General features: G+C 38.6%; 1 long non-coding RNA gene across 1 annotated transcript in view; it reads left to right on the plus strand.

Moving 5' to 3' along the window:
• The window catches only part of LOC138751546 (uncharacterized), a 49706-nt gene that overhangs the window by 20669 nt on the left and 13519 nt on the right, over nt 1-15518 (plus strand). Inside the window, exon 4 of the long non-coding RNA XR_011350037.1 lies at nt 1118-1262. This is a non-coding gene — a long non-coding RNA (uncharacterized lncRNA). The remainder of the gene's footprint in view (nt 1-1117; nt 1263-15518) is intronic.

A 15518-nucleotide genomic window follows, 5' to 3' on the forward strand; every position in this document is an offset into this window, starting at 1 on the left:
AGTTCGGCCCTACTAGTCCATGCCGTAGCAAATCCCCACCCTCCTAGTCCCACTGACCAGCACCCGGTCCATACCCCTCTAGTCCCCTCCTATCCATGTAACGATCCAGTCTTTCCTTAAATGTAACGTGCCATCTTTCCATGCCTAAAACTATATCAGATATTGCTATACATTTCCTAGAAACTGCTGAAGCAATTTGCACAAATTCAATTTGATACATAGTTAATTTTGATTGAGGTTTTATACCCTTAATATTACCCAACAAAAATAGCATCGAATCCTATGGGAACTTGATCCCCATAATCCATTCCAAAAAATTACCTACTTCCAACCAAAAATACCTAACTTGAGGACATTGCCAAGTAGAATGCAAAAAAGTTCCAATATCACATCCACACCTAAAACATAAATCTGATATAGCAGGATTTAATCTATTGAATTTTTGTAAATGATGCAAAAAATTATATTGAACTAATCCATATCTTACATTTATAATTTTTGTCATATCATTCTCACATAATTCCATCCAATCTTTCTCATTTATTTGTCTATTTAAATCTACTTTCCCTCATAGTCTCGATTTATGCATCCCTATTTTGGAGGCTTTCCTTTGAAGTAAATTATACATTTCAGAAATAAATTTGTTTAGATTTCTATTAAAAATCAGTAATTCCAATTCACTTTGACTAGGTAATGTCAAACTCAGATCTATTTTATGAGACAATAAGCTTTAACTTAAGAATAACAAAATAAAGTATTGTTCGGCTCATTAAATTTATTCTTCACTTGTTCAAATGTTATACATTTCCCATTCTCAAAATAATTTCAATCTTCTAAAACAATCTCAATCCTCTTAATACCCATCTGCATCCAAGTCTTCAAAAATTGATTATCCATTGAAAATGGAATGAATGTCTATTTTGACAGAGGGAGATTTTTCGAGATATTAAACCTTTCATAACTATTTCATTGTCAATATTAATCCATATTTCAATCAGATATTACAAAATAGTTGTTTTCCTATTTCCTACCAATAATTTAGAATTCCATTTACAGATAAAATCCTGTAAATTTATTTCCCCTATCTTACAATAGAATATTATATATTTCTAATTAGGGTGGTATGCAACTTCAAGAGGAGTTCCAATGTGCTAGTTGTCCAAGACCGTCTAAATTTGTGATGTGCTGTCAAAGATGTCCTTGTGGTTGCGGCAGTGAAACTTGGGTTGAAAGTTAAGATGGTGATTAGGGCTGGCAATCAGGTAAACCTCTTTATCATTCATGATACTCAGCTAAATGTGGATCAAATTTTGCTTTTTTTAAATTACATATGATATTACTCCCAATATTTCTAATGGTGTGAAAAATACAATACAGTTTTGCAGGTGAAATATATACCCAGTCCAATGTAGGAGCCATATTAGATTTTTTTAATATAATATCCTGTGCAGATGCTGGATTGCCAATTCAAATAGTTTGCTTAAACACATAAATAACAGGAATAGCTTGCATGAGCTGCACAGTGAAAACAAAACATCAAAGGGTTAAAATCCAGTGTTTGAATCATACAGCTCTGTCCAGTGCACACACCTGAGAAATTACAGCACTGTTGTAAATTAAAGCAACAACTGGAGCCAGAGAGCAAAAAATAAATATGGAGCAATGACAGTGCAAACAAGATCATTTGAGACATTTCCCAAGGCAGTAAGTATTTGGTAGCACAGGTTGTACCTCTTTAATCCAGTGACATCAGGACTTGGCCATTGCCAGACCATAGAAAATGCATGAAAACAGAAATTGACCCCTAAGGGACCCCCTATGTAAACATATCAAAGGTAGGACAAAGCTTAAAACAGGAAATAATACCATGGGGCAGCACAGTTAATGCAACGCCTTTACAATGTTAGTACAAACTCCATACAGACAGCCCAGGACTCGAACCCTGGTCCCGATCACTGGAGCTATAAAGGTTGATTCTTCCTCCATTAGTACAAACTCCTTACAGACAGAGTGGGATTCGAACCCAAGTCCCGATTGCAGCAGATTCAACCTTTACAGCTGGGTTTTGAGTCCCGTGCTGTCTGTATGGAGTTTATACTAACGGTGGTAGATTAAAAAATGTGCCGAGGTTCAGCCTGTACTTCACATTTTATCTGTGACTGGAGACTGCTCAACTTGAACTTCTTTTAGATGCTCATATTCCCTTGCTTTTACCTTTACAATTGAGAAAGTATACTCCCCTTTCCTTTATTAGTTTTGGTCCATTAATTAACTTGCTTACAGGGGCACTTCTGAAATATTTACTTTGAGAGAATAGTGTTATTTATTAAAATAGTACTTCAAACTAATATCAAGGGTGCTTTACAGCACAAGTGCCATTTAAATAGGTAACTCATCCCAAATGATAAATTGGACATTGAGCAAGTACCCTAATATCCAAGCAGGCACATTTTAATATAATAGAATACACAATGAAGGGGAAATTCACTTTCAGCAAGTTTCAAAACAAGAAATTGTTTCATTTCTGTAAACTGAAGGAAGTAAGTGAGGAGCTGCACATTATTTGAAGATGTAACTTAACAGTTTTGATTAAGGTAAATGTAGTGTATTGGATTTTCAGTCAAGGTACAACATAAAAGATGATGGTACAAAATAACCATGAGACCAACAGTAATATATTAACCTGGATAGGATAATTGCTAATTAACAGAAATAGAGAGTTGGGAATGGATGGGTAAATATTGAATTAAGAATCAGTAATAGTGGGATGTAAAAGTGATCTGTGTTGGCCCTTCAACTATTTGCAATCTACAGGTGGAGGACATAAATAGGCTGCAAAAAATAGAGATAGATTATGTGACTAGGCAAGAAGTTGGTAGATGGAGTGTAATATGAGAAAACAGAAAGTTAGCTACTCTGGAAGATAAAAAGACAAAGCAAATTGTTACTTAAGTGGAGTGAGATTTAAAAAAATAAATGAAATGCATGCAATCTGAGGGTCCAGTGAACATGAACATACAGGTGCAACAAGTATGAGGAAGGCCAATGCAAGGGGGGGGAATGTTGATCATTATTCTAATGAGTATGTAAAATAAAGGTAATAAAATGTCCTGACATAACTGCACAGGATACCGTTGGATCACACCTGTTACAGTAGCACTGCCACATCTTTGGCCTCTATGTTTAGAATAGAGAAGGTTCAATCAGTTGATTGCTGGTATGAAGGGGTTGATTTATGAAGAAAGTTGGAGCAGGATTTGCTTATATTCATTAGAATCTTATTAAAACAAGCATGAAACTTACGGGGGAGGATGTTTCACAAAAAAGGGGTACCGGGGAGGATATGGTTTCAAAATAATGGGCCGCTCACTTGTGACAGCAATGAGGAGAAGTATCTTCTTTGAGGGTTCCAGCCTCTTTGCAATTCTCTACCCCAGGAGACCTTAATTACAAAGGAGTCAAAGCATATGCGGAGATAGGAAAGTCGAGGTAAGGTCAAGATTGGATCAACCATGATCTTACTAAATGGGGGAGCAGGCTCGAGAGGCCAATTGGTTCATTTCCGGACCTTTCACCTGTGTTATTATGTGTATAAGAGGCAACCAATCAACTAGGATTTTTCTTTTACCTTCATCACTTTACACCCTAGTTCTTGTGTTTTCAACAGTCCAGTTCATGTTGCATTGAAGTTGCATGATCAGCCACATCATATTGAATGATGGTGCAGATTTGAAAGGATGAATGATCAACTCCTGCACCTATTGCCTATATTTCAATGAATCTATGTATATGGTTGATACGGTATTATAATCATTAAGAAGCATCTTGCATTAATTAATCAGTTCTCCTAACATAAGCATGTCAAGCATGGAGTGAGTTCATAATGTGTCAATAATGGTATATACCTGCTGTGCCCAGTGTCTTAAATCAAATGAGATTTGTAGGATCCAGATGTTGTTGGACTCAACAAAAACTTGGGAAATGAAGACCATATGAGCTTGAAAAGTGGGAAGAGAATTTAACTTGATTACCAATGCTTGAAATTACTTCTTGGAACACATGGTTTTAACAGGCAGTTAAAGAACTTTTGAAATGTAGTAATTGTTATAATGTCAGTATACACAACATATTTCAACACAGAGTACAACTTCATATTTATACTTACGTATAAAATTAAATCTTTCATTTTAAACAATATTGCTCAATGATATAACATATATAACATAACAATTACAGCACGGAAACAGGCCATTAGGCCCTCTAGTCCGCACCGAACCAAACACCCCTTTCTAGTCCCACCTCCCTGCACAATGCCCATAACCCTCCATCTTCTTCTCATCCATATACCTGTCCAACCTTTTCTTAAATAATACAATTGACTCCGCCGCCACTATTTCTCCCGGAAGATCATTCCACACGGCTACCACTCTCTGAGTAAAGAAGTTCCCCCTCATGTTACCTCTAAACCTCTGCCCCTTAATTCTTAACTCATGTCCTCTTGTTTTAATCTTTCCTCCTCTTAACGGAAATAGTCTATCCACATCCACTCTGTCTATCCCTTTCATAATCTTAAATACTTCTATCAAATCCCCTCTCAACCTTCTACGCTCCAAAGAATAAAGACCTAATCTGTCCAATCTCTCCCTATACTCTAGATGCTTAAACCCAGGTAACATTCTGGTAAACCTTCTCTGCACTCTCTCCACTCTGTTTATATCCTTCCTATAATTAGGCGACCAGAACTGCACACAGAACTCCAAATTAGGCCGCACCAACGTCTTATACAATCTCAACATCACCTCCCAACTCCTATATTCCATGCAATGATTGATAAAGGCCAGCATACTAAAAGTCTTCTTCACCACCCTATTCACGTGAGTTTCTACCTTCAGGGAACGATGTACCGTCACTCCTAAATCTTTCTGCTCTTCTGTATTCCTCAATGCTCTCCCATTTACCACGTATGTCCTATTCTGATTCTTCTTACCAAAATGAAGCACCTCACACTTATCAGCATTAAATTCCATCTGCCATTTTTCAGCCCACTTTTCTAAGCAGCCCAAATTCCTCTGCAATCCTTGAAAACCTTCTTCATTATCCACTATTCCACCTATCTTAGTATCATCTGCATATTTACTAATCCAATTCACCACCCCATCATCTAGATCATTAATGTATATAACGAACAACAATGGGCCCAATACAGATCCTTGAGGCACACCACTGGTCACCGGCCTCCAACCTGACAGACAATTATCCACTACCACTCTCTGGCCTCTCCCTTTCAGCCAATGTTCAATCCATTTGACTATCTTAAAATTTATAACTAAAGACTGCACCTTCCTAACTAACCTTCCATATGGTACCTTATCGAAGGCCTTACTGAAGTCCATATAGACAACATCCACTGCGCTACCCTCATCCACATTCCTAGTCACCTCTTCAAAAAATTCAATCAGATTGGTCAAACATGACCTTCCTCCCACAAATCCATGTTGAGTGCTCCTGATCAGACCCTGTCTATCCAGATGTTTATAAGTACTATCTCTAAGAATTTTCTCCATTAATTTACCTACCACAGACATCAAGCTTACAGGCCGATAGTTGCCAGGCTTCCTCCTTGAACTGTTTTTAAATAACGGAACCAATGCGCAATGCGCCAATCCTCCAGCACTATCCCCATATCTAATGACATTTGGAAAATTACCGCCAGAGCCTCTGCTATTTCCTCCTTCACTTCTCTCAATGTCCTGGGGAAGATCCCATCTGGTCCCGGAGACTTATCCACCTTTATATTCTTCAAAAGCCTTAAAACTACACCTTTTGTAATCTCTATATTCCCCATATTTACTCAATTTGCTTTTTTTACCTCACATCTCCCAATATCCTTCTCCTTAGTGAATACCGAAGAAAAGAAACTGTTCAATATCTCCCCCATTTCTCTAGGCTCCACACACAGTTTTCCGCTCTGATTTTCTAAGGGACCAATTTTGTCTCTAGCTTTCCTCTTACCATTAACATATTTGTAGAACTCTTTTGGATTAGTTTTCACCCTGCTTTGCCATAGTTTTCTCGTACCTTATTTTAGCTTTCCTAATTCCTCTCTTAAGATTCCTCTTACATTCAATGTATCTTTCAAACATCTCCTTAACTCCATGCTTCTTATATCTAATGTACACCTCCCTTTTTCTTCGAACCAAGTTTCCAATATTCCTTGAAAACCACGGCTCTCTCAAACCTTTTGCCCCTCCTTTTAACCTAACCCTTTTGGCCAATGTAACATAGCTCTCAGCATTCTGCTGCATTTGAAAAACCATAATGTTTTCCCTCCAGTAATAACATTCCTGGGTAAAGATTATTTTTCCTAATTGCTGTCTCAATTTTTTTTTGTAAATGTGACAGTTATGATCTTTAGTCAGCGCAGCAATTAGGAAATATGATAGAGAGGAAAGAGAGAGATCAATTATGACACAATATGAACTACATTTGCCCTTGATTTTAATTCAAGTCCCCCTGTGGACAGTCATAGACCTTGTATCCATCTAGGCACAGATTATTCATTTATGGCAAGCGGGTATTGATAGCTCTCTACAGCAATTTAAGTTGATGCAGAAGCTCAGAAATTTCCAAACCCAATCTAGTTCCTAAGACTGTCAAAGAATTTGTTGAATAATTAATCAACCAGAAAACTGAAAGTTACTGTGATAATGGCAGCTCATGACTTGAGTGAAGTGCACTGTGCATTGCTCTTGCAAAAGAACACCAAATGCAAAATTATAGTCCATGTCTACTCATGTTTTTGCTTTTATTACTAATTTTTACGAGTTGAAAAAATAGCTTCAATGAGATGTAATTTTCTGCCAATTCTATTAATTATATATCTCGGTCATCTTAAACAGTGCAGACAATGAATTGCTGAAGAACTCAGCAGGTCAGACATCATGCATGTGAATAAATGGTCAATCAATGTTTTGGGTCTGAATGCTTTCTCAAGACACTTTGCACAGTGATCCACTCGTGAACTGACTATTGATGTAACTGGCAAACTTGGATGTCTATCTGTCACAGAGCCCCATTGTCACAGAGCCAAAGGGTTCTATTGAGCCAGAGGATCTTTCTTGCTTATCAATATCTGTATGCCATCATCAAAATACTTCAACAAAACTTCTTGGCTGATTTCTACAACTGTTTCACAAAGCACTAGATTTGTTTTAAATTACATTTTAATTAAACATTAATCTTTTGAGCTGCCCTGGAATTTTAAATTATTGAAGATCAAGAAAATATGCATATTTGTCTTGTTTTAACATTTCATATTCTTCCTATCTTTATTGCCTCTGAATTGATGACTTAAAGTTACAGTCATTTAGAAAGCCTTTAGCCACAGACTAGTTGTGTTTACTACAAAACAGTTCTGTTCTCCCCCTGGAGCATTAACTTTGAGCTTTCACATGATATCAAGTGCACCATTTGTGCTGCTTTGTGGTTACTCCACATGGGTAGATCAGACCTTTGACTCTACCCTCAACACAAATGCTAATTTTTCATCCCTGTACTCAATGACGTAGGCAAAAGCACACAGGAAAGGGATTCTATCCTTAGAGAGAGATGACATACTTGTTCAGCTGTGGTAAATTAATGTTTTCAATTATAACACAGTGCTTTTAGCTGCATTTACAAAGCTATTAATAATCCTTGTCAGTGTTTGTCTCAATGCTCAAGTGGTTTTTTTTTAAATACCCAACAGTAAATCCTGAAGAAACTGATTATTTAAACCTTTGAGGCACAAGGTGAGGTGCCAAACATAGAATGCTTGACACCATCTGGAGTTGTTGACAAATTGAATTGAATACCCTTCTTCTGGATATTCTGAGTGCCACTCTGCAGAATCCCACCTGCGCTACAATGGAAGAGTCAAATCCTATTCTGCTCATGAGTAGATCTAGCCCCCTGTCTCCATTGCTCCTACTCTTCAGAGCTTCGACTGCAAATCCCTGTTCTTAATATGAAGCTTCGTTTGTGTCCTCTCCAGGCAACCTACCTGATACAGCAGGAAGTTCAATAGTAACAAATACACAAATAAATAAGACAACAGTATAGGGAATAATGTCTCAGCAATCAAATTGTGCAGGGCAAGGAGAAATGTCGTTCTATATTACTATTTTTACACTAAAAATCCACATAATTGCCTTATACTTGACCTGTCTCTGGAAGCCAGCTTGCTTGTTCACACAGAACAGAAGAAATACCAGGTCAGTGAGTCCTTTTACACAGCAAGCCAGCTTCCTGGAGCAAAAGAGGTGGGACATCACATTCCTTTACCATTTGGACCCAGTAAGCAGGCTTACCCTTTTACACTCGCCCAACTTCACCTTTGATACTACCTTGCTTGGCGGCTAAAAGATAGATCTGAAATGACTCCAAATCCACTTTCATTCTGTTTATACAGGTAGGTGAGGCATATTAAAAGCTTGAAGTATCAGTGTAAAAATGTGCCGGATACCAGAGGTTTTACTGAATAAGAAGCCAGCTCTCTGTAAAGGCAGACACTGTTTAAGATTCAGGCCCAAACCATACACAATACTTATCACATTTGGCTGAGGGATCAAAATTCCCCATTTCCAAGTTTGATCATGATGCAATATGAGTTGGGAATGTGATTAATGATGAAGAATCCATCTGCAATTAGATTCATGACTTCCTGTCGGGGATACCTCAAGCAGTACGGATCGAAAACAGTACCTCGAAGACCATAACACTGAGCATGGGGCACCCCAGTGCTGGATGCTTAAACAAAGCTCAAACCATATAATCAAATTCGCTGATGACATGACTGTGGGGGGCCTGATTAGTAAGAATGAGGAGTCAGTATACAGAGGTGGTATGCAGGCACTAACAGACTGATGCAGAGCCAACAACCTGTATCTGAACGCTAAAAAAAAGAGATGGTTGTCGACTTCAGGAGGGCCCAGGTGGATCCATGTTCCGTTGACCATTGACAGCTCGACCGTTGAGGTCATCAAAGAGTATCAAATTCCTTGGAGTGCACTTGATAGAGAATCTCATCTGGTCCCTTAACATCAGCTCCATAGCCAAGAAAGCCCAGCAGCGAAGTCTGAGGAAAGTTCATGTCCCACCCTCTATCCTCACTGGATTCTACAGAGGTCATATTGAGATCATCCTATGCTCCTGAATCACCACCTGGTTTGGAAGCTGAACTTTCTCAGACCGAAAGACCCTGCAGAGTATAGTGAAATCAGCAGAAAAGATCACTGGAGGACTCTCTTCCTACTGTGACAGAGTATAGAGAGTATATTGATATGTGTTTGGGAGATAAATTGGGAAAGGTTTGTTAGGGTAGGTCACATACAAACACTTTAAAACAGATATTATTTGAAATTCTGGAGCTCTGTTAATGCTAGACAGAGTGACTTCTTTCAGATTTTGCAAGAGCTTTGAAGCGTGCTCAAGAGACCACTAATGGATTGTTGTTTATCAAAGGCAACAGATGAAAGAGCAGGCTGGAGCCGCTGGAAGGCTGGAAGGAGAACTTGCTGTAAGTGGGTCATGTGGTTTTGTAAGCAGAGAGAGTCAAACAGGCTTTCTCTCTGAGTGAGTAAGTGAGTGAGAGAGAGATCACGTACAGTGTTACAGCCAGCAGAAGTAGCTGGGAGTGGAATAGAACAAATTGCAAGCCCATTTGTAAGACGGCCTAGTCAAAGCCCTTGTGCTTCATTCAAGAGGAGAGGAATGGCTGTCTAATGTTTCACTTGGAATAAGTGAAACAAAAAGGAAATCTGTGGTTACCTGAAAGAAAGAGGTTATCATCTGGACATCCCTGAAGGGGCAAGTTTCATCAGGATGACACTGAGGTGACTGATGGAAGTACATCAGTTATGGATGTCCTTGAATAACAAATAACTCTCTCTGAAAACTGACAAAAACGTTCCTGAGCAGTAACCATTTACCTTTCAAGCACCAAAGCCTGGTGAACTTTATAAATGTTAAATTCTGTGCACAGTATAAGAATTGCCTGCAACCAGTGAACTTGGAGGAATGAGAAGTGAGATTGGACTGTGAACAAAATAACTTTTCTGAACTTACACACACATTATATACACTTGTGCTTAGAATTAGAAGGGGGTTAAGTTAGGTTAAGTAAGTTAATGATAAGTTAAAGTTTGATTCTATTTTTATGTTTAAAGATAATTAAAAACAACTTTTGTTTAAGTAACCATTTGTCTTGGTGAATACCTACTGTTGCTGGGTTTTGGGGTCCTCTGGGCTCGTAACTCTACCATGAAGGGCGTCTACAACAATTGATGCATGCGGAAGGCAATAAATATTGTGAAGGACTCCATACACCCCTCATTTAAACTGTTCCCCCTTCTGCCATCTGGTAAGAGGTACCTTACCTCTCAGGGCCCTTACGTCCAGATTGGGCAACATTTTTATCCCCCAAGCCATCAGGCTTCTGAATTCCCAGAATATATGTGGATAGTACTGTGGACCTTTACTCTGTAAGTCTTAATATTTCAGTATTTTAATGTGTTTAACTTCAATTCTAACCTATATTTATGTAAATATGCTCTGTGGTCCTGGAGAAACACTATCTTGTCTTTACTGTGCGAGTATGGTATGAACGATAAATAAAGGTGACTTGACTTGACTCGAGGATACAGAGAGGCTTTAAGAGGACAGAGATAAGCTGAGTGAATGTACAACATGGCACCCAGAAAACGATGTGGAAAAATGTGTGGTTACCCATTTTAATAAAAAAACCCAAAAATGTTGGCAGTTTAAATGGTGAGCCATTGTGAAATGTTAATAGAGATACAGCATAGACAAAATCCTTTGGGTCACTGAGTTACATTACATTAATTTTTCTGATTGTTTTATTCTCACTACATTCTCATTGAGTCCCCATTCTTTCCACAACCTATTGAATTGTGGCTGACCTGCTTGTTTTTGGGATGTGGGTGGAATTTGGAGGAAACCTTAAAGGGAAAACCTGATTTTGCAGAGAATACAGAGGTGGTTCACCAGAATGTTGCCTTGATTAGACAGTAATCGATATAATGCCAGGAGCATTGGTGCATTGGAGGCTGACATGTGACCTTTAAAAAAAGTATATGAAATTATGAGAGGAGTAGATAGGGTAGCCTATTCCTACACCTATTTTCTATGTTTCTATGAAATGGTGCACCATTTCATCTCATGCAAGGATCGACAAACAGATAGACAACAGACTCGCTAAGGCAAATAGCGCCTTTGGAAGACTACATAAAAGAGCCTGGAAAAACAACCACCTGAAGGAACACACAAAGATCAGCGTGTACAGAGCTGTTGTCATACCCATGCTCCTGTTCGGGTCCAAATCATGGGTCCTCTACCGGCATCACCTACGGCTCCTAGAATGCTTCCATCAGCGCTGTCTCTGCTCCATCCTCAACATTCATTGGAATGACTTCATCACCAGCATCGAAGTACTCGAGCTGGCAAAGTACGCAAGCATCGAATCCATGCTGCTGAAGACCCAACTGCGCTGGGTGGGTCACGTCTCCAGAATGGAGGACCATCGCCTTCCCAAGATCGTGTTATATGGCGAGCTCTCCACTGCCCACCGAGACAGAGGTGCACCAAAGAAGAGGTACAAGGACTGCTTAAAGTAATCTCTTGGTGCCTGCCACATTGATCACCGCCAGTGGGCTGATATTGCCTCCAACCGTGCATCTTGGCGCCTCACAGTTCGGTGGGCAGCAACCTTTTTTGAAGAAGACCGCAGAGACCACCTCACTGACAAAAGACAAAGAAGGAAAAACCCAACATCCAACCCCAACCAACCAATTTTCCCTTGCAACTGCTGCAACCGTGCCTGCCTATCCCGTATCGGACTTGTCAATCACCAACGAGCCTGCAGCAGACGTGGACATACACCTCCATAAATCTTCATCCGCGAAGCCAAGCCAAAGAAGAAAGAAGAAAGAAGAAAGATAGGGTAGATAATCAGTCTTTTTTCCCAGAATGGAATGTCAAATATAAAGGACATAGGCATAAACTTTAAGAATGCAAATGGTCGGTGCCCATAAATTATCTCAACAATGTGTTTTGTTGATTCACTGCTAGATAACAGTAATTGTCAAATCTCATGTTTCATAAGTTAATCACAACATTGCCTTGACAAAACCATACCCTCATGAGCCCATTGTCTCAAGGGTTGCCAAAACCTCGATCACAATTTTCACCATTTTCAAATTCCTCCACAGTTTCACCTCTTCCTATCTCTGTCACCCTGAACTCCTATCTGTTGATTTAGTGGTTTAGCTTAATGGTTTGAAGCTTCTACTCAAAAGGTATCAGAAGAGTTTTGTAAATACACATGAAGTATCTTTGACCCTTTTGCTCATCATTTTGCACAACCTCAAAACTTTAATTAATATGGAAATAAAAAAAAGTTTTTCTGTACCCGGGATTTTGAAACTGGTGTTGCATCCACATCCTCCCGGATGGAACACAAATTTTATTCCTCTGTCAGTCAAGTTCACTGAATCATTTGGCAGTGAGCCACTAGATGGAGCACTTTATCTGGTAGGATACTGCAAGCAGAAACTGTGTCAGTTCAATTCAATAAAATTTGTTTTTTGGCAAAAAAAATGTGTTAGCCCCAGGTTTTGCAATTCAAATGATTTTTTTTTGTCACAATATTAACATCAACTAAAATGTGCTGGACTATCTTAGCTATGAGATAAAGTGAATAGATTAGCTTAATTCAGGAGTTACAGAGAGCGAAAGAGATGTCTCTTCCAAATACCTGTACCAAGGTTTTAACTCAGTCAGATTGCAACTTTTGCTGTATGCTTTTCGTATATTATTAAAATTCACTTCTTTGTGAGAAAATTGGTGAACTTTTTCTGTGTTCTATATCCACATATGCTGGATGTCTGGGCAGTGCAGCAGAGTTTTGAAAATTATGTGGAGACCATGCCTGCGTGGAATCCACCACATCTTCCTTACGTTGATTTAAACAGAGAGGAGACAGACAGATTTCTATATTGACTTGCACTCTGATCTTTCCAGTAACCACTATTGTCCTGAGTCTTCGTGATCCAGTGTATTCAGGCACAGAGTAAGGTAAAAATCTCCACTCATGCTGAGTCTTTTAAGGAAAACCATAATTTTGTCCGGTCATTTATCTGACTTGGTGTGTGTTACATTTTGCTGGAATTCACATTTGCTGCTATGGTGACCAACAAAATAATAAAGACAATGTTTTAAAAATAACTCATTGATTGTGAAGCACTTTAGAGCATCATGAGAATGTGAAAACTACATCAGCAGATTATTGGGTACAGAAAAAGACTTATGGTAATAAGACCGAAAAGGCATAGAGCATTCACTCAATGTTGGAAGTGAATTGTGATGTTGCTCAGGAGTCTTGTGCATCAGATTGAAAAGAATGTTTACCAAATTTGCAAACAATCTCACAATGAAAGCAAAATAATGCTGAAGATAATTGAAAAATGAAAAGGGTAATGATAAAATGGTGGCACGGACAAAACGGGTGTCCGATAAAATTTAATGCTCTTGCAATATGGCACACTTTGGGAAAATAACTGGTTTAAACAAGAGATGGCTAATTTATGTTGAAGAGCAAAAGGATACAGTTCACAGAATATTAATAACAACACCTCAAGGCTATGAAGCATTTAATAGGTCATTGTATTTTATAGCAAGAAGTGAAAACAGATTAAAATTGCACTCAAAAGGAAAATTTCCCCAAGATCATTAGGATTGTGATGGATTGGGTATAGCAAAAATGGAACATGTTTGGAATGTGCAGGCTTACACCATTGTGTACATTACATTTATGTAGTTTATGGAGTGGTGTGCAAATCTGCTGCTTGGTGGTTGGAGCTCCGAAAGCACTAGTTGCAGCATGCAATAGGTGCCAGGACAGGTACAAGGCAGGCATCTTACATTATATTCCTGGGAGTCCACAAATTGGAGGACCTCTCCTGAAGCCAGCATAGCTCTACTTTTTAAGAAATCTGAAGAGACTTTAAGAAGTCAGTGTGGAAGAGTATGACAACAATGCCATTTACAAGTTTGTTGACAATACCACAGTAGTGGTCTGTATAAGAATGGGCAATGAGTCAGTCTACAGGAGGGAGATTAGAAATGTGGCTGAATGGTGCACTAACAACAACCTCTCATCCAATGTCACCAAAACTAAGGAACTAATTGTAGACTTTATGAAGGGAAAGCCAGGGGTGTACAATCCAATGATCATTGGTGGATCACAGGTGCAGATGGAGAGCAAATTTAAATTCCTGCAAGTCATTGTAATGGTGAATATTTATTATCTTTTATTTTTATTATCTCTTTCCATGTAGCAATTTAATACATACTACTGGATTTTTTTTTTGAAAAGTACCTGTTTGGCTGAAGCAAGTAAGAATTTTGGTGCATATGTAAATCGATGACAATAAACTTATTATAATTATCAATGGTAGATGATCACAGCAGTCATTCTTTTGTGTTTCCTTACACGTAAAAAAAAAGATAGTTTTGCCTGCAGTGTAATCCATTATTGTTTTTGCAGTTTTTCCATTGTCACCAACAATAGCAATAGTAAATACTGTCCCTTTTAAATCAGGGTGCTTCTTACATAAAAGCTGACATACTCTAGTAAAGCAACAGGAAATGTGAATCATAAATTGACTGATACCTCAATACACCATTTGTAATTGGATCCTGGATTTCCTCACCTCCAGACCTAATCGGTAAAGATTGGTAAGAACATCTCCAGAATGACCATCAGTACTGCAGCACCACAGGGCTGCATTCTTAGGCCCCTGCTCTACTCACTTTACACCGATGGGACAGTGTGGATCAATACATCAACAATACCATCTGCAAATTTGCTGACAATAGCACAATAGTAGTTTGTATAAAAAGGGGCGATGCATCAGCATACAGGATGGAGATTAAAAACTGGCTGAATGGTGTACTAACAACAACCTCATCATACTCAATGTCATCAAAACCAAGGAGCTGATTTGCTCCAGTTAGATTCCACAATGCAGATCTGGATTTCCGGTAGGCTGTGGGATGAATTAACAGTGTGTGTTACTTGCTCCTGCTGACTTTTCATTTTTCCTTCACTTTTAATTTCCTTTTTTAACATCCAAAGTGTTCTGTACATTTCATTATCAGCCTCTCTCACCAAAAATTGCTTTATAATGTCTACAAGAGCTGCTAAAGCAGGGAAAAAAAGAAGAAATGCTGATAAGCTTAACTACGGAAACCATCTTAAACAATCGTTGACGGAAGAATTTAAAGACTAATTTAAAAACAGCTTGGGCCAGATTGAAGTCAAACTTGAACAGATTTGTTCAAGAACACAGTGAGCAGTTGTCATCTATAGTGCTCAATTTAAACAAATTGAGTGACCATGTTAAAAAATTAGAAGATGTAAGCTCCAATCTAACCAACACTAATTTGAAGTTAATGATGAG

The sequence above is a fragment of the Narcine bancroftii genome, chromosome 1 (assembly GCF_036971445.1).
Source record: "Narcine bancroftii isolate sNarBan1 chromosome 1, sNarBan1.hap1, whole genome shotgun sequence".
NCBI classification, from domain to species: Eukaryota; Metazoa; Chordata; class Chondrichthyes; order Torpediniformes; family Narcinidae; genus Narcine; species Narcine bancroftii.